Source organism: Pelodiscus sinensis, chromosome 11 (assembly GCF_052426305.1).
Source record: "Pelodiscus sinensis isolate ZL-2025 chromosome 11, ASM5242630v1, whole genome shotgun sequence".
Lineage (NCBI taxonomy): Eukaryota > Metazoa > Chordata > Testudines > Trionychidae > Pelodiscus > Pelodiscus sinensis.
The window spans coordinates 41,934,391-41,953,527 of record NC_143062.1 but is presented as its reverse complement, the minus strand read 5'-3'; the positions used below and the strand labels follow the sequence as shown (position 1 = coordinate 41,953,527).

The window sequence follows — 19,137 nt, the reverse complement described above, 5'->3', positions numbered from 1 at the left end:
CCCTGGCATGTGATAGGCTGAACACTCAAAATAACGATCTTAACACACTTTCTCTCCTGACCACGTTTTGAACTCTTCTCTAATTTACTGGACAGTTAGGTCCACAGTTTGAGCCAGGCAATGAGTAGCAATGGCAAGGCACACAACACTGTGATTATCAGATGTCATGTAATAGTTTTAAAAAATTGAGAGTTCTAAAAACTCAGCATCAAACAATTTTGCAAAGGACCTAGGAGACTTATCAAGGCCTGACAAGAATGCTTCTCAGGTGTGCCAATTCCCTCTACCAAATATAGGGTTGGGTCCCCATTATCTTAGGGGCATAATCTTTATCTTTCCATGTGTTCATGAGAAAGACTGCGTCAGGAACAGGGGACTCCACAACACTGGCCTGTTGTCATAGATGAGCCAGGTGCAACAGCCTGTCTGTGGGGGATTTAAAAATCTCTCCTTCTCTCTGTGTCTGTCTGTCTCTCTACAAGTCCATTTGTTCAAGAACTCCTTGATAAGATGGTAAGAGCGAAGGCCTCCAAATTTAGTATACAGATTCCTCGTCTCCTAACTTAAAGGAAGGTCAGGGTTTGGTTGTGCCACGACAACTGGAAGCCCCAGGAAAAGGACAGTATTCCATAGCATACAAAGGGAGGGGCTGCTGTTTCGAGGGATGTGATATGACAAATGGCCCTTGGGGCCAGTGAGCCTGCAGGGGAGAACTATGTGCAGTGTCCACTGGAGGCAGCCGCACCACCGAGTGGCACACTGTAAGTAACCCCCTACCCCAAACCCATTCCCCCTTCCCAGCTCTTGACCACAGTGCTGGGCGGGTTGCGAGACAATAGGTCCCAGGCCCCTGGCCTCCTGGACTCCCCTCCCCGCATATACACATCCCCAAAGCTCTACCCTGAAGACCTGGGCAACGCAGGTAAGTCTGGTAGTCACTGATATGCTGGGAGTGCAATTTGTGTGTGCCAATTCTCGAGGCATTTGCTGTCCTGCGTACTACATTCCCGCAGCCCCACTCTGTCTGTAGCACTATGCAGAGTGCTAAAACATATCCAGCTCTTTGGGAAGGGCCTGCCATCAAAACAGTAAGAAGAGGTCCCAGCACAGACAAGCCTCCATAACCAATGTAAAGTACCGGTAAAAACCCCAAACAAAACAAATTTTAGTTGGTCAGTAGGAGTGGAAGCACTTTGAACCTGAAGTTATGTCACGAGAGAGGATGTAGGCAAATGGCAAGGTAGATTGGTAGGGGTCAGGTAGAGACACACACATATACAGGAGGAAAAAATCATGCTACGAGAAAAGAAATATTTGAATGTGGTTAGAACAAAGTATTTTCAGAAAACTTCTAATACAACATGACCCCAGTCTGAAATGCTCTCAGACACATGCATGCAACTCCCACTGAAGTCATTTGGAGCTGCCTGTATTTATGCAAAAGAACAATCTGGCCCATTATATTTAGGTACCGAAGGGAGGGTTACATTTTGTGAGCCATGAGCCACATTTTGAAGTCCTTTCTTAAATCAAGCCATTACCCAGAACAAATGGAAAATTTGACTTGAGAGTAAGGACTATATTAAGGCAGCAGGATTTGCTTCAATATGTGGAGCAGTTAGCAAAGCCTGGAAGTTAGAAAGCACAATGAGTAAATGTATTGGGCTTCCAGAATCGGAATGCCGAGATCAGATTCTATATTTGGAAAAGAACATGGATAGAGGTGGTCTGAGCTGTCCAAATCACAGACACACCCATTTGGCACAACTGGCATGCTCTCCAAGTGAGACAGGGCTGGAATATTGCAGATCAGAACTGAGGTATAGATAAGGAAAACCAAACAGAGGCAGTAAGAGAGACAAAAAAGGGAATGAAGTTTTTAAGATCATACAATACTTTTGATAATGGCACATTGTGCTCGCTATACAATATTTTCTTTAACAAATCAGACTTTTTCCTAGTAAATAGAGCCCTATTAATATCTTAGTGGAATTGTGTTATGCTTATCTTGCTTGATCTCTCTGTAAAATTTGTATCTCTTACTCCATGATTTCTGTACAAGTTAAGCAGAGTGAATACTGTATGTTTAATCTTAATGTAAGTGGGGGGGTGGAGATTATGACTTTATTCATTGGTTTTGGGGAGGTGCTACTTTATGGGGCAACATATCTTCTTTTACAAAAAGTTTATACTAAAGAATGGAAGGGCCTGATTAATACAAACTAAGAATCTACTGTTTGGTTTGAGTTTCATATATTTAACTTTTTGTGTTTCTGTCAAACCAGACGCTTAAATAAAATATAGCCAATCCAAGTAGCTGCACAAAAAAACTATCTAGCAATCACAGGCTGTCCAAGACAAACATCACTGAATGGCCAGAGCCAGTAGATTGTGCTGAAACCAAAGCATTTTATCTTTCCTTTTAAATTACAAAAGATGATCATTTTACTCAGCAATGACCCTTATTAAATTGGAAACTCTGTACATCAGAATTAAATATGTTCTATCTACTCAGAATGAAGTGTATTATTTATCACTAATATTTAATGACAAAAAACTGATAACTTTCTCAGATTATACCACTGATTTCCTCTAGTCATGCACCATTGGTTCTGTTGGTCATTAGCATTATCACAGTGCATAAACTCTGGCTTATGCAGCAAGTTTGATAACAGAGCTAGAAGCCTGTATCTACTATTTTTCAGATTGTTCAGACTGACTAGTTTACGTCCGTGAGAGTCTATTATAATCCTTAAAAAACCTAGTTAATAAATTTCCATTTCCAATAACATGCTTATGCATAGCAAGAATTTATAAGCAAACAGAAAGCACTCACTAAAAACTCAGTGAGCCACTTAAACTGGGCAAGTGCCCTTTTCTGGTAAGCGTATATTTAAGCTAGTCTTTAAAATAAATAGAATATCTAGTCTTCTCCAATTTGATTTTTAAAGTAGTAGAAATATGGAGAACTGTCTTAATATTTAAGTTTACTTCACAGGTACTATACTGCATTTCAATTTTTAAAATGCGTGCTGTAGATACTGTTTTTACAGCAAGTGTGATGCAAGACGGCACAATTCAGACCAGCAGAGGTCTGAGTCACGCCTACCCTGCAACTTCGGGGTGCTTTAAAATGACTTGCTCCAGTAACTCCCACCTAGCCTGCCCACAAACAGCCTTCCAACATGCAAGCCACGCCCTGCATGTCTACATGTAACAACAGCCTGACAATTACACGCTGACTCTCACCAGCCTGTGTTATACTTCAGCATGACCCCAACACACTTCCATTCCCAGATCTTCTCCAGAAATGTATGACCTGTATTTCCCAGCCCTGTCCTGCGCAACAGAAATATTTCTAAGTCTGCCATTTCTCTAAGGAGGAATATACCATTTTATTACCTTAAATAGCATTACCCAGATACTTCAACTTAAATTCACTGGATTAGAAACAATAACTAGTTGACCTATTACAAAAAGATTTTAAATGAGGCATACAAGTAAAAAAAATGATTTCAAGAAAAAGAAATAAAGTACTTACTGATGCTCTGTCTCCCACCCCCTCCCTTTTTCTTTCTCTCTCCTCTCTTATTTATTTCGAGTTTTCATATCCCCAACTCATAACTCCAGTCATCTGAAGAAGTGGGCTGTGCCCAAGAAAGCTCATACCACCATCTACATGTTTCGTTAGTCTATCAAGTGCTACCAGACCATTTGTTGTTTTTTCTGAGAGGGTATGTCTACACTACCCCCGCTAGTTCGAGGAGTAACGGTAGTTCGGAATAGGCACCCTAGTCCGAACTACCTAGTTCGAGCCCCGTGTAGCCGCGCTACACGGGGTTCGAAGCAGCGGGGATTTAAAAATGGCGGCTCCCCGCTTATGCTAATGAAGCCCGGGAAATTCAAATCCCGGGCTTCATTAGCAAGTGCGGTATGCATACATTACCCTCCTAGTTCGAACTAGGAGGGTAGTGTAGACATACCCTAACAGACTAACTCAGCTACCCCCTCAAGCTACTTAAACTATGTTATTTGCAAAGCATGCTTCAACAAATTAGTGCCCAAACTTTCAGGTCAGGACAGAGAATGATCCCTGACTAGAGTCCAATGGCTATTTGCCTTTGTTGACTTCTTAGGCACAATCCCAGAAATAGAGAGAGTGTCTTGGTGTGCCATGTTTTTTTCCAGTCCTCCCCACCCTTGAAAAAACATTTCCAGCTGAGAACCAAGAGACATACAGTCTACATGGAAGGATGTTCCCTGCTGGGTTTTTTTTAACCGCTTTGAGCTTTCTTTCCCTTCCTGCTTGATGACTATTTGCTACTTAAATGCAAATTAAATAGACCTCACATTTCTTTCTTTAGGACAGATCCAGCTGACAATGTCTGCTTGGGCAGGGCTTTGAAACGTGTTCATATTAAGGATGTAAAAATTTGTTTTAAAAGGTAACCGGGTAACCGCTAAAAATCTTAGTGGTGACATGCTGTGGGCTCTGCGGGTTAAAGCTTAAATACGCTTTATATTGCAGAGCCTGCAGTGAAGCTTCCTCCAGAGCAACTCGTTGCTGCCACAGGGAAGCTGCCTCCCCGGAAGCGGGACTGGCAAGGACTGCGGGCCCTGTTCCTGGAGAGGGTTCACTGCAGGCTCCTGGGAAACCAGCGTGTAATCTACAGCAAGGGGGGGGGGGGAGAGGGGAGAAGAGCTGCCAGCCCACCATGGACAGGGGCTGCTTCGGCCGCCAGAGCAACCCCGGACTGCAGTAAGCCCCACGGGGTAGGAGCAGCACTGTACATGGGGCAGATGGAGAACTGCTCCAGCCCCCTACTGGTTAGCCGGAACTGGTAAGCACTAACCATTTAGGGTGATGCTTACAGGTTAACCTGCCACATCACTAGTTAATATCATACAGGGGAATCTCATAACCTCACATTCCATGGTGCCACACATTTTATCAAGACAATAATGACCAGCAAATTATGAATTTTCAATTGACACCTTACAAGGCAGACTTTGTACAGAGATTACTACCATTCTGTGTAGGATTTCAAAACGGGGGGGGGATGGATTCCGTCACAACGTGTTTACATCACTTACTCAAGTGTATTGTGATGAGTATCTATTTGAATCTCAAAAAGGTCTTGTTACAGGTTGAATCTCTCTAGTCTGGCACCCTCAGGACCTCACTGGTACCGAATCAGAGAATTTGCCAGATCACAGGAGGTCAATATTGTCTAACTGTATTACCAACACTTCCATTGCTTACTGGGTGTCTGGGGTAAATCAGAGCTAAATAACAGCACAGAACACAGAGCCAGAACTGGTGGCTGTAAGCAAACTTTATGGGACTGCAGGGAACTTGGCTACACCCATGATAAGCGGACATCTGGTTAACTAAAATCATGTCAGACCACAGATGTTGCCAGACTAGAGAATGCTGGAGTAGAGAGATTCAACCTGTACTGAAATGAAGGATGTAAAAAACAAACCAAAACAAAATCAGTGTGATACCTGCTTTTTACAACATATCCTAAAAAACAAAATCAAAAAACAAACAAAAACCCACACAATTGTACTGTAGATAATACATATCCTAACCATAACAGAGCTGCATGCTTTTAACACATTCTTGTTCAAACCATTCGGAAGGGCAAGTCATGTTTCTTTAGAAAAATACATTTTATTTTTAAAATGTTTACTATACAACATCACCAGAGTGCACATCAAAGTTAACGAACAGGAGAACATCGTTTGACTGACAAATAAGATTTACTATGGACAATTTGAGAGAGCCTTATCCTGCCCCCATTTAAATCAATATGGAGTTTTGCTTCAGTGGAAGAGAACTGGGCCCTTGTCACAAGCATTTAGTTTTAGAAAAAAGTAATTATGTTAATATCTTAGTGTTACAAATCTATCCATGGCATGACTTGAATGAAGTCAACCGAGTCTACTGGGAGACATACAGACCAAGGGCATCTTTATAATTCTGCACTGGCATCAAGACTGTTGGTTAAGTGAAAGCAGAATTTGGACCAGGGTAATCCCAGTGATTTAAATGGAGATCCATTGGGTTTATACCAGTATAACAGGCAACAGAATCCAGCCCCATTGCTATATATTCCCATGCACTGAAATGCACTTATTTATGAAGTCCATCCACTCTGTCAATATACAATAGATTTTTAACAAAGAGTTTGCATTACATGGGTAAAGGGTAAAACAAAAGGAGCCCTCTCTGTTGGAAGAAGAACAGTTATGGAAGTAGAATGTGCCCATTTTAGTATCACTGCTGCTACTACTACATCATGCGATTTGCCTGGCTCAAGGTGAACTCAGATGTGTGTCAAATTCCAGGGTATTCGAAATGGTTGTCATTATAAAAGGAACTACAGCAACCTCACAAACGAGGACCACACACTGCACTCTACACAGAAATAATCGATCTCCCAGCAGGCCCAAGCCAAAGTAGGGGACAACACACGGGGATACAAGGCCCAGCCACGTACACTAGATCAGATGCTCCTCAACATTTCCTGAAAATACAGCTTGATAAGAGCTAGTTTACACATCAAAACCAAAAAAAAAATTGAAGTTTTGGTGCACAAATTTAGTGAAGAAGATTTTCACCATTTCCCCCACCCCTCCAGTTTGGTCTTGATAAGTGATTCACCAACTTAGTATGCTTCACGGTCACGTCCCTGCCGCACATCTGTTCCACCCCTACCTTGCTCTAGCCTAAATCCCTGTAGAAACTGCTAGTGGTGGGCGCTACTCTACAGCGTGCCTGGCACCTAAAGTCTCCACACAGCTATCCTCCATCAAGCACAGCATGACCACAGCACAGACACTGCTTTTAAGAAATTTAGACCACTGACCATAACCGCCAATTCCGTGGGTGCTCTTGGGCTGGTGCACTCCTATGGAAAAAATGATGGGTACTGAGCACCCACTGGCAGCCTCCCGCCCCCCAGTGCTTTCCAATCCCTCTCCCCAGAGTCTCCCGCCTGGCAGCTGGCCCAAGCAATTAGCACTTCCTCCCTCCCTCCCCGTGCCTCCTGCCAGACGCAGTCAGCTACTCTGAGGCATGTGGGAGACAGGCGGGGTGAGCAAGAGGGAGGAGTGAGGACACGGCACGCTCTGGAATGGGAGTGGCACTGGGTGGAGAGAAGCAGGGTGCCAGTGGAAACAAGGTGTGGCCTTGAGGGAAGGGATGAAGTGTGGGCAGGGCCTGTGGTAGAACTTGCAGGTCAAACACACCCAGCACAATGGAAAATGGATGCCAGAGCCACTGACATTAACAGAACTTCTCCCTGAACACAGAGCGTGGGAATGGAGTCCCAAAGAACACAATGAGTTGCTTCTAGCGCTAACCAAAGTTTGTCTTACATTCAAAGATGACAGAGCTCCTGGCTCACTGTCAACCAGCTTATCATTGCAACAAAGAAGCCATTATTAAAAACACCCAAGGTGAACGCATTAAGATTTTCAATTTCATAATCCCGGAGTGCTCAGAAAATAAGATCTGCAACACCGCAGCTGACAAAAGCCAGAAAACACTCTTCTGTGCAGGTTGCATTTTCTATCAGACCATCATATTTTAAAATCACAAAAACAGTTATTACTATGCCAGCAACATCATGAGAAATCCTTTGAAGGCCTTCTCCCTGGCTTGCCTCTTCAGGGGATCTCTACACTGCAACTAGACACGTGCAGCTGCTGGCCCGTGCCAGCTGACTCAAGCTTGCTGTGCTCAGGCTAAGGGGCTTTGCTACGTGCCAGACACGTTCAGGCTTAGACTGAAGGCTGGGCTCTCGGATGCTAAGAGGGGAGAAGGGTTAAGGGCTGCAGCCAAGCCTCAACATCTTCACGGCAATTAAACAACCCCTTCTCCTGAACCGGAGTCACTTAGCACAGGCCAGCCATGGGGTTTTAATTGCAGTGTAGACATACTTCACTACCACCAAAGGGTAACTAAGGGTAAGTGGTAAACTTCTTAATAACACGATTTAATTAATAAGATGCTTTTTAAAAGTCTGTCTGCTCTTCCTAAGAAATATCAGTTAATTGCTTAATTCTCCCTAATGAAATGATTAACATTCTTTCAACGAAGAAGACAGAAATGATTTAACATTACATTGCAAGTTTCATTGAAGAGGCAGTGACATTAACACTACTCTTCCTCTGCACTGCTGCCTCCCCTCCTTTTGTCAGTTCCATTTTCCATTTTACTCAGCCTCCTCAACCGAAACGCGCTCCAACATCTTGACACAACTATCTGCCTTGCTGGTTTGTTGTTGTTGTGAAACCAAGTGCTACATTCCAGACATGCACAGTCCTGAGAGCAAAAACAAAGAGTTAGTCCAGCACTATGGGTCAGCTTGAATCTTGCCTCAGATCTGAATGAGGTATTAAAATTGTGATGCCCTTAAAAGAAAATGTAAAAGGAGAAACAATGCTGCTATTCTGGAGTGAGTATGGAACAACATGAATAACCTTTACAGTGAGTAATGGGTAAAGGCTACATGTGCCGAAATGAGGAGTGTATTTACAGTGTTAGGAGAAAAGGGTATTTTGGTCTAAGGATGGAATTTTCAGTAGCCTCTAAAAAGAGCTGGGTGCATAATTCTTTTAGACAAACCTAATACTGCAGTTAAAAACCTCTGGCTGACCCACGTCAGTTACTTTGTCTAAGATGCTGTTATAACTGCGAGGTGGAAGGGTCCCAGAATTTGGGCTGGAGATTGAGCCAGAACATCTATATACCTCAATTACACAGCTCCATGCCAGCTGGCATAGGCCCACAAAAAAATCTAGTTGCAGTGTAGACATACTCTCTGGCACGGTTCAAAACAGTGCCTTTTCAACCAGAGAACCTGAAGAGCCTACTCCGCTACCACCACATTTATTGCATTGTAAAGTAGGTCTGGTTTGGTTTTGTTAGAAAAAAAAGGAACATACTGAGAAGGTTGATTTTTCATAATTAGCTGAAACTCTGGACATGTAACCAAGCCCCCTCATCATTTTCTCTTCCTTTATCACAATCTTTTAAATAGAGACATGAGATTCTATTGCTTTCATTCTCTCTATTTCTCTCTCCTAAAAACACTTTGCCATCATTGGTTCTGCTATCTAAACTAGAAACAGTGCATGTCCAATCACATAAAACTACAGAGGGTTTCCCAAGATGCCTTGGGAAGTATGACTGATTTAGTTTACTGATGTGTTAATATGCTTAATCTACTAATTAATGAATAAACAGCTTGCCTTATGAACCCAGGGGAGGGATACCAAGAAGAAAAGTAGAGAGAGCCCAAGGAAAGACATTTGACCCTAATTGCTAGCAACAACATGACAAAACTAATTGGGAAGCACAGCTCAAACCAAGACACAACATGAAAGGAAATGTCTGGATTCTAGGGGTGAAACTAATAAGGAGGTTAGTGGCTCCAAATCAACTTGCCCAACTATGCCACCTTTTGCATGACTTCCTATTTTAGCAGCAGAGAAGCCAATGCACCCAAGTATAAACTGTCCCCTTAGCCCTTTGCGGGAACAAGAGTGTATGCCAAAGGAAAGCAATCACCTCACACCCACCTCTTCCATAATAAAGCCAGCCTACACGTAGTTCCCGAGTTTTTGAACAGACTAGTCTAGTCCACATAATTCCCCTCCTTCTTTACAGGTCTTAATTCCCCTCATTCTTCTTCTTCCTCATCCTCCTTCCCCGCCGACTCAAGTGGATTGACCAAAGCACTTGTTCAGAGCCTGGGAGAGCAAGACTGCCCTACCAATCTGTCAACCAGTCACCACAGCATGAGAAAGCAACACTCATGCTGTGCCCTTGCTATCGGGAGGATAGCAACACCTGCACTCGGAAAGTCTTCATGGGGCTGTAAGTGTTACACCCAAACTCAGCTTTCCTACATGCTGGCACAGAGCACAGTACACAGGCATGATTCTCCTCCTGTTCACACCAGCACAGTACAGACTTCGGTGGAGTTACTCCTGATTTACAAGAATGAGAGGGGACAGTCAGGCCTTGCGTCTTTAAAAACACACACACACACACACACACATACACACCCCACCACAAAATGGTGTCACATTTTAGAAAGGGGTTTGTAGTTGGGGTTTTTTAACATCTGAAAATCAAAGCAACAATTGTAATAGCAGCATTTACTGCAGTGCTGTGCTCTGGGCCATTTCAACCTAGCCACAGACAGAAGTTGACTTAAAAATTATACATCCAGCACAACCACACCACGCACACTATGAAATACTGCATTGCATAAGATCTGTTTTAACAGAGTTTACATGTGAATTAACAGGCTAAGTCATTAAGGAAATAGGCACTTGTCATAAAAACATAAAAATCACAAGCACCGCATGGAAAGAGTGATTAACAGTGAACACCCTCTTTGAGGTTCATTTGAATAAAAAAAAATTCTATTTCTTCATAATATTTTCTGAGACCATTCCTACCAAATGGGAGATTGGGAAAGGTCTATCACCTTGCATCTATTGTAACACAGACATAAGTAAATATTTCATTATACGGCTTCCATTTCAGTAGATCTGTCAAGATATTTACAGGGTTTGACAGTACTTCTATATTTAATTAAATTTTCACACTCAAACTTTAATGTAATTTAAATAGATTATTAGTTGTCAGAATATAGTATAAATTTTGTTTACGATTTAGTTACTTTAAGTACTTACATTGAGGAAACTCATTTAACCCCATGACTGAGTAGCATTAAGTGTTGAGATGAGACTTCTAAAGAGCTTCTATTGCCCTTTGCACTCTTGCAATAATCTTAAATTACTACAACTTAATTGCAATTTCAAGGCACTAAATCGAGATTTTTCTGAATAGCAGGAGGGTCAGTGGTAGGGGAGAATCAGAGCCCTAATGAGGTACTAGGTTCTTTCTAAGCGGAAGCTGGTTTTGTTCATTTTTTTCCTGTATTCTCAGTTGTTTATGGAACATTATTTTCAAAACTGGATTGAATAAATAATTATGCAGCTTACTTTGAGTACAGGTCTCACAAACACCTTGTTATACACAATAGTGTGCACTTCAGGTATACAGGAGATTAGTGTCAGGAGAACAGAAAGACAGAACACCCTAGATTTCACTTGTAGCAAAGCCTGGAAGCTTCAGGGACTAGGTAGATTTAAGAGAAAAAAAAGAAAGAAAAATGAAAAAAAATGTTAAAGTACTCAAGACATTCCAATCAATAAATGTCTGATCTTCTAAAACTGAAGCAGCTCCTTAAATCTTTGGGTAAAAAAAAAATCTAATTAATAAAAACATTAGGGAAATCAGAAAGTTTGTATCATTAACTCTTTCCTGATTACTGTATTGTTTATTCCTTTTTACTTCCTCCACTCAGAATACAATGATGTCACTGGGTATGACCTATTGTAGCTGCCATTACGAACACAGCAATAGCTCTGGGAACCAAGCTATGTAGTAGTTTAAGAGATCAGTAAACTGTGAGCGGTGCTTCAGTTAAGAGCAAAAGAGAACAATCCTACAGACAGCCAATCTTGTTAATTTCCTACTGCAGTAAGAACACATGCAAAGCATTCAGCTTAACAAAACCATTCAAATCGTGATTTTACTTCTCCATGGCCCAGATCCAAATAGGCATGTACAGTATATAACTTTCAGCATGCAAAGTCACTAGGTCCACTAGTGCTCAAGTTATGCACAGGCTTCACTGCTTTGCTGGGTCAGGCTCTCTGAGAATAACCACCTATACTGCAAATATGCTGGAAGAGTCCAATGCAAAAATGTCTACAAATTAGACCCACTCATTTAATGAGCGTCTTTGACTAGTCATTTAGCAAGTATTGTGACACATGTGCGAGATAGCAAGCTATATTCATCTGAGACACTTGCAGTGCCTAGTCATAAAGGAACAAGCTGCAGTACAGACAGAGTGCAAGCCATTATTGTTGTTTTTCCATTTTTTATTTTTTTTTGGTTGTTATCACAACCTTAATGCTGAAACCAGTCATTATTTCCTTCAGGTTTTTAAATAAACTTTTGCCCTCAAAAAAAACTCTCTTTTTGAGGTGACTATGAAAAACAGACAGTAAAGAATGTTTGGGGGGGGGGGGGGGGTATCGTTACCTAAATGCATAATCCACTGACAACGTGCAAAATATGTATTCACCCATTAAGCTCAGTCGCTTCTATAAGGGCCCAATCCTGTTCTCACTGAAGTCTGATAGAAGGTTTGCTATTGGATTTTTCTTTCAGTGAAACCTGATAGGCCCTTACATGAAACTTCAGTGCAACATGCATTTACAGAAGGTAAGAAAAGGCCTGAATCTATGCAGTTCCTGCTCAAAGGAAACCAACTACCTGTGCCAATCTAGTTACACTTTTCTCCAACTCTTTCTCAGCTGCATAAAACATTTCAGCTCAGGCCCTTGAAGTTGCAATTAAACTGTAATAATTTAAGATTACCACAAGTGCAAAGGGCAGTAGAAGCTCTTCATGAGACCTCTCGCCACTTAATGCTACTCAGTCTTGGGGTTAAATGAGCTTCTTTACTCTAAGTACCTTAAACCAACTGAATCGTAAACAAAATTTATACTATTTTCTGACAGCATATGATCTATTTAAATTTTATTAAAGCACTTCTGAGAAAATGTACAAAGACAAGAACCCCATCACAAAATATAAATAACTGAACACACTTGCTGGAAAAAAAAGTATCACAAAAACATGTTGTATGTAAGTGCACATGTTATATACATTTTACATACAGGTTAGAAAAAATATTTCATGAAATTACAGTCATCCAATTCAAACTATCAATATAAAAGGCCACAAGAATACTTAATACTTAACTGTATTCCATAAAAAACCTTCCTGTTTACTACTAACCTTTCCCTTATTCTTTTACAATATCATGAAACAAAATAGATTTGAGAGCCTTACATGTTTACACTATTCTCATAGTAATAATGTAGGTCAAGTTTAAGCTCTGTTAAACAGCGATCTTCTCTAATAAAACAGTATTATGCCACATTTGCAATACAACAGTGTTGAATGTACAATTCTTCACTTAACTCTTTTTCCTTTGCGTACCAGTATAAAAGCCAGCTGGGTTGTTATTACTATTCCTGGTGGAACTGATTTAAGGAGAAAATGTTTTTTAACAGCTATAAACATTACGTATTATCCAAAATGGCTTAACAGCATACATATGTATGTTTAACATGCATACTTTAATTAGAAAATAAAAAGTATATGCTATAAAAAGCTACTGGGTTTGCAATAAGTTGTGCAGGATGATGATGAAATCTTAGGTTATAAAAAAACAGTATAACGTGCTTATTGTGTGTCTTTACTGCCAATTAAAGAAATATTTATTTGGTGCAGGCTTTTTATTATGCAATACATGTATATGTGTAATTTCCTGATTAATATGCATTAATGTAGCAGCTTTTTACTTAATTTGAAAAATCTCTATTTCCATTGTTTTAAGATATTTTATATCAAGAAACTAGATGGTGAATCACATTTGCAGAGTTGACACAAGAGTGTTTGAAGAGGAGTACAGAATCCTACAAAAGGTTTAAAGCAATATAAATAATGTAATTTGACAAGTTGACACTTACATTTTTCTCAAAGTAAAACAAAATAGAATACACTATGCTGACATTTGGTACTATGCTTTTTGTGTAAAGAAAGTAATAATTAAGTTTATCTAAAGATTTTTGTAAAAATTAGGACATGGCCAAAAAGATAAAACCTTGCTTGATATTATATATAGAAAAATCACCTGTTTTCTAAATTCCAAGAGTTGAGTTACATTTAAAAAAAGAAAAAAAATTGTGTCGTCTACACCAGAACACCACCTTTACATGCACACTTCTTTTAATGGCAATTCAGAAATACTGAACTTTAGAGGTGAACTTCATAAAACTTTAAGTTTTTGGTAACATGATGTTCGTGAACTTCATAATTCTTCTCTATAATTCTAGTTATCGTAAATAATATCAAAAGGAAAATCAACTTAAAACTGGACACACCACAGTCCCAAAGTCTGTTTCATTAACTAGTTCTGCAAGTCAGAATCTGAAGAGATAGGAAAAATACTGAATTGAAAATACTATAGATGTTTCTCTCAAAAGTTATTTTTTGGTTTCACAACAAAGATCAGCATTTATAATGGTCCATTTCTGGATAAGTGAACATATAACCTTGCTGCCTGATCGAATAGTCCAAAGCTTTCAGAGAGGCAGCTCCTGACAACAGCCCAGCAGCAGATTTGTTTGATCTCTACTGCCTTCCTTAATCTGGGTTGTCAAGGTTCACTTGTTGGAGGCTGTTTACTTACTTTTTTCAAAAAAGCGATTTTTCCCCTCTCTCTCTCTCATACAATGACTAATCCAAAGACTAAGGGGAAAGAATGCTGCCAATGCAAGATGTTAAAGCTACAATACCTTTTTGCAGTGAGATTTTGGCCGCCACCTTTTGAATGGTGACTAGTGGAGATTCGTCTCCCACCCATCACCATTTCATTCTATATAATTGTGCGATAGTTCAAATAAAATTTGGGGCAGAGAGGGGGATTTTCAACAGAGAACTTGAAACCAAAAGTCCAAGTTTCCCCTCCTTCCCTTGATCTCAATATGGTTTCAAAGATGCATAGTACACTCCCTTCTGAGATCTACTTTGTTCTTGTAGAACTCAAAATATTTGAAAATCTCTCAGGCTTAACATTGCAGAAAAAAAACCAACAACAGAATTTCACTTCTCAATCATATAAATTGCAAAATACCATTAAGTATTTCAAACATCTATTTCTGCCTCCAACAAAATTAACCCAAAGATAACTACTACCTTAAGGAGCCTGAGTAGGACTTGTCTTTAAAAGTCATACTTAAAGTCACTATCTGCCTAGTTAAGAGAATTAAATTAATTATACTGACATTCTGAAAGTTAGATAACCAAAACAAATGTATAAAAACAGAAAAAAATTAATTTAAAGCAAGATTTTTTAAAAAAAATATGTATAATTATTCAGTACCACAGGATTCAGAATTGTATCCTATACAGACACACGCTGTGCAAATATTGTACACATTACTCATTCACACAACAGTTACTAAAAGTGAAACCCTAAACTTTTGAGAGGCTAGGAGATTAAGCCAGAACTCTTTAAAGTGGAATTCAGAAGCATGTGTAGCTCTTAAATGAAATGCTTGGTAGGAGCATTATGTCTGAAGAGTTGACACTGACAGCCGCCGTTTTTTTGGTTTTTTTTAAAAGGGCCATTTTAGGAGTTTTTTGGTTCACTACAAGCAAAATTTTAAGACCAATGGGTAGAATGAAGGCAGGCTAAAACCAACACACTTTGCAATCGGCAAAGCAATGGCATTTAAACACAATGAGTTGGAAATAATTAACAGTTGTAAAGTGGAGTGGGGGAGGGAAAGGACTCATTGTCACTATATTTTATAGCAGCACTTACACTGTTAGCCAAACTCTGATCCGAGGTTTCCTTATTTAAAAAAAAAAAAAAAAAAAAAAAGATAACTCCGTGTTAATACATCTCGCCGCCTGTACTCCCCACCCCTTCTGTTTCACTGACCTGAAATAAACGCTTCAGCTTCTAGCTTCTCTAAGCTGGTCTGTGCCCTTTACGATAGATGTTCACCTGGTTTCTCTTTATTTGGGAGTTTACTGTTGGAGCGGGGAAGTTGTGTACACGTGTGTGTGTGTGGGGGGGGGGAGATCCTTTATACCCTTATATGTAAAAAGCCTCCGCTGATTTTCCTATACTTACCGGGAGACAGCAGGGAGAAAGGCTCTGAGAGTGAACGAACGCCAGTACACAGCTTCTCAGTAAAGTCTGCTGCTGCTCCGGCAGGCAAAACTTTGGGCTCTACGGTCGAGAAGAAACCAGGGGTTCTTTCAACAAGTCTCCGGAAGGCAGGTTTGGTAAAGGGGTCGGAGGGGGAAGGGGGAGAGTGTGCTGTGTTTAAGGGGAGGGAGAGGAAGAAGAGGAGCCCTGAAACACTTGCAAGCACCGGGATCAGGAAACAGATCTAAGGACTTGAGTAAGTAACAGGATCTCAAAATCTCCCCTCATCCCCAGGCAACTGAGATGCGCGCTTGCAGAGAGGCAGCAGGGGCGAGTGGCAAGGGTCGGGTTTGGAGTTGCAAATGTTTATTCAAACACTTCGTCCAAGGCGAGCGAGGCAGAGGCTAGCCAAGCAGCCGGCACCGAAGGCTGGGCACGATGCACCGGGCTGGGCGTGCGCGCATGTGACACGGGCGACTCCGGCGCAGACATCTGGGCTGACTGATCTAGAAGCGACAACAGGTGGTATGCGGGGGGGGGGGGCAGGACTTGCTCAATGACGTGTGGGGGAATCAAGGTCGTCCCCCCCCCCCCCGCACTGGGGGGGAGGAGGGCGACAGGGAGAGGTGACAACCCGTGGCCGCAACTTCGCCGCGGGCTCTCCGCGCATTGCCTGCAACCGCACCGCGGGGGCGCCCCTGCAGCCAGAGCCCCCAGCCAGGAGGGCAACTCCCTGCGGCCGTCCCGGCTCCGGGGAAACAAGCCCAGCCGAGTCCCGGGGAAACTCAGCGTGGGCAGCGCCTCTCGGTGCGCGTGTGGCTGGAACTGAACGGAGCCTCCCCCGCGTCTGGCGGGCTCCCCCGGGGAGATGGGGGGGGGGGCGGCGCGCTCCTCCCCAGCCAGGGCGCAACTCCACGGGAGCGCACCACGGCGGGACAGCGGAGCGAGCGGGAGGCGAGCCCAGCCCCTGCCTGTGCGCAGGGGGGTGTGCGCCCGGGGCCTGTGCGTGAAGTTCACGGGAGGAAGGGACGCAGGGGGCAGAGATGGATAAAAAGTTTCCAAAGTGAGAACTGAAGGGGAGAGAGGCGGTCCCCCCCCTCCTCTCCGAGCGCCTGGGGAGCGGCACTTGCCCCGCCACCCGCGTCTCTGCCCGGCTAGGGCGCCCGCCAGACGAGCCCTCTCCAAGTCGCCGCGGCGCGGGGCTGCTCCGGCGGCAGTGGCCAGCCGCCAGCTGCAGGGACCAAGCCCAGAGGTGAAGGAGCCGCCGCCTCTCCCAGGGCATTCGCTCTGATTTATGCAAACAGCGTGGCGGCCAGCTCGCATCCCCCCGCCAGGCGGCAGGCAGAGGGGGGCACGTGGAGCTGGGAAGGGGGGGGCAGAGAAGGAGTTGGAGGGGGGGGGGGAGGAAGAGAGGGAAAAGTGAAACAAACAAGAAGGAGCCTGGAAAGTGGAGGAGAAAAGCCAAAAAGCCAAACTCACCCGCTGGAGACGGCCGGTCGGTGCCTCCCCCCAGCGCGGGTGAGTCTGCCTGCCCGTCCCCTCCCTTCCCTCTAGCCGGGCAGCCCCATGCGCCGAGCCCGGGCAGTAGGCACAGCGTGCAACAGCCGCACAATCAATAACAATAGAGCCCTCCGCTCGGGACTAGCTTCCAGGGGAGCCTGCACGCAGCCCAGCAGGGCCGGCGGGTTCCCCCCTTGCTCCCAGCCCCCGCCGCTCCCGGCTCGGCTCCAGGCGCCTTTGCGCGGCCGCTCCGGAGTTTGGCGAGCGGGAGGAAGGAGGAGAGGCAAAGCTGGAGGGGAACGGCGGGAGGGGGGGGGGGGGGGAGAGAAAAATAACACCCCCGCGGAGGGAGATGTTGTTATTTTTTGCTGTTGTGAGTCTCTGACGTCACATCCACCTGCTGGGTAAACAACAAGGCTCGGTGCAAAGCGCACACACACAAAAAGCAACACACGCGCGCGCGGAGCTCGCAGTTGCAAGAGAGGGAGAGGAGCCGGGGGCAGCGCAGCCGCGGGGGAGAGGATGGGGTGGGCTACAGGGCTCGGCGAAGGGGGGGAGCCGGGGAAACACCCCCCCCCCCGGGAAGGGGGGGGGGTTGGGAGCGGGGTGCGAAAGCTGCGCGGTGGGGCAGGGGCTGGGTGGGGAGCTCGGCGAGCAGCAGCCCGCACGGGCGAGCGTTCGGCCGCGCCGTAGCCAGCGGCTCTGGCCTCCCCTCGCGGCTCCTCGGCACTTGCAACCATGAAAGGCGGCGAGTTCGGGAGGTGAAAGTTCAGCCGAAGGACAAACCCCCGTGTGCGAGGAGCCGGGCTCGGCTTACAAAGGGCACGGAGCGGGGTTAGAACACGCGCGCCGGCGGCACCAGGGAGGTTCCTGCCAGCGAGGAGAAAGTGCCTTAAAAATCGCGAGTCGCTTGTTGCCCCCCTCCCCCTCCCTTTCTAGGAACAGGCTCAGCGCCTAGGACGGCGAGTTGTTCCACACAAGTTACCTGCGAGTACTGCAGAGATTCCGGCCAGGAGGAAAGGGTTGGGGGGAGTTTTACATCCAGGGTTCAGAAACAGGGATGAGATTTGTTAGCGGGTTGCAACCAGGCTTGAAGTTAAATCGCCTGAAAGAAATCCAATAAAGGAGGCCGGGGATGCTTAATAAATGCCGCATTATTTCTAAACTCTTAGCACTAAATTAACTCCCCTCCTTAAAAAAGAAAGATACAAAAGGGGGGGGGGGAATAGGAGGGGAACCACTGAAGATTCATATTGCTACAGCCATAGCAGTAGTGGCTAGTTACTAGCATGTGGGCATTTCTTTCATTCATGCAGTTTGGAACAGTCTTGCTGCTCACAAACCTTTTTGCCTTTTAAAAACACTCTTGTTTAATATTCACCCATAACATGGTCCAGGCCTTACTATAAATTTGATTCATTTAAAGAAACTGAAAAATGATTTTGCACAACCAATTTATAATTCAGGACCTTTTAGGAGGCTCCCAGCACTTTGCAAAAAAAAATGCTTCCCCAAATCCCTGTAAAGTAGGGAACAATTGTTTTATAGATCCATGTATATATGAGGCACTGAGAGGTTACATTAGCAGCCTAAAATCATGCAATGAGTCGGTAATAAAGCTGGAAATAGAATCCAGAATTCCTTGCCACCCAGTCCTGTGGTCTAAGCCCTCTCTTGCTATTGTGCTTCATATAAAGAATTACTTGCACTTGTCTATTAATAAATAATACATCTAAAATAACCAATGAATATTTTGTCCTGTTTGTACCAGTGCCAGGCAGAGGAAAAGACCAAATGCTAACTC

At 43.6% G+C, this 19,137-nt stretch overlaps 1 protein-coding gene across 32 annotated transcripts in view; it reads right to left on the bottom strand.

Annotated features, from left to right (window-relative positions):
* FOXP1 (forkhead box P1) overlaps positions 1-17,629 on the bottom strand; it is a 561,728-nt gene extending 544,099 nt beyond the window's left edge. For 13 of the 32 annotated variants that reach the window (XM_075938596.2, XM_075938594.2, XM_075938600.2 and 10 more), the window contains exons 1-2: positions 17,313-17,626; positions 15,816-15,914 (exon numbers count right to left, since the gene is read on the bottom strand). The gene's annotated coding sequence lies outside the window, so the exon portion shown is untranslated. Of the gene's footprint in view, positions 1-15,815; positions 15,915-17,312 lie in introns of all 32 variants that reach the window. The other 19 variants (XM_075938606.2, XM_075938609.2, XM_075938604.2 and 16 more) reach the window with 5 other exon arrangements.
* Positions 17,630-19,137: the final 1,508 nt, after the last annotated feature.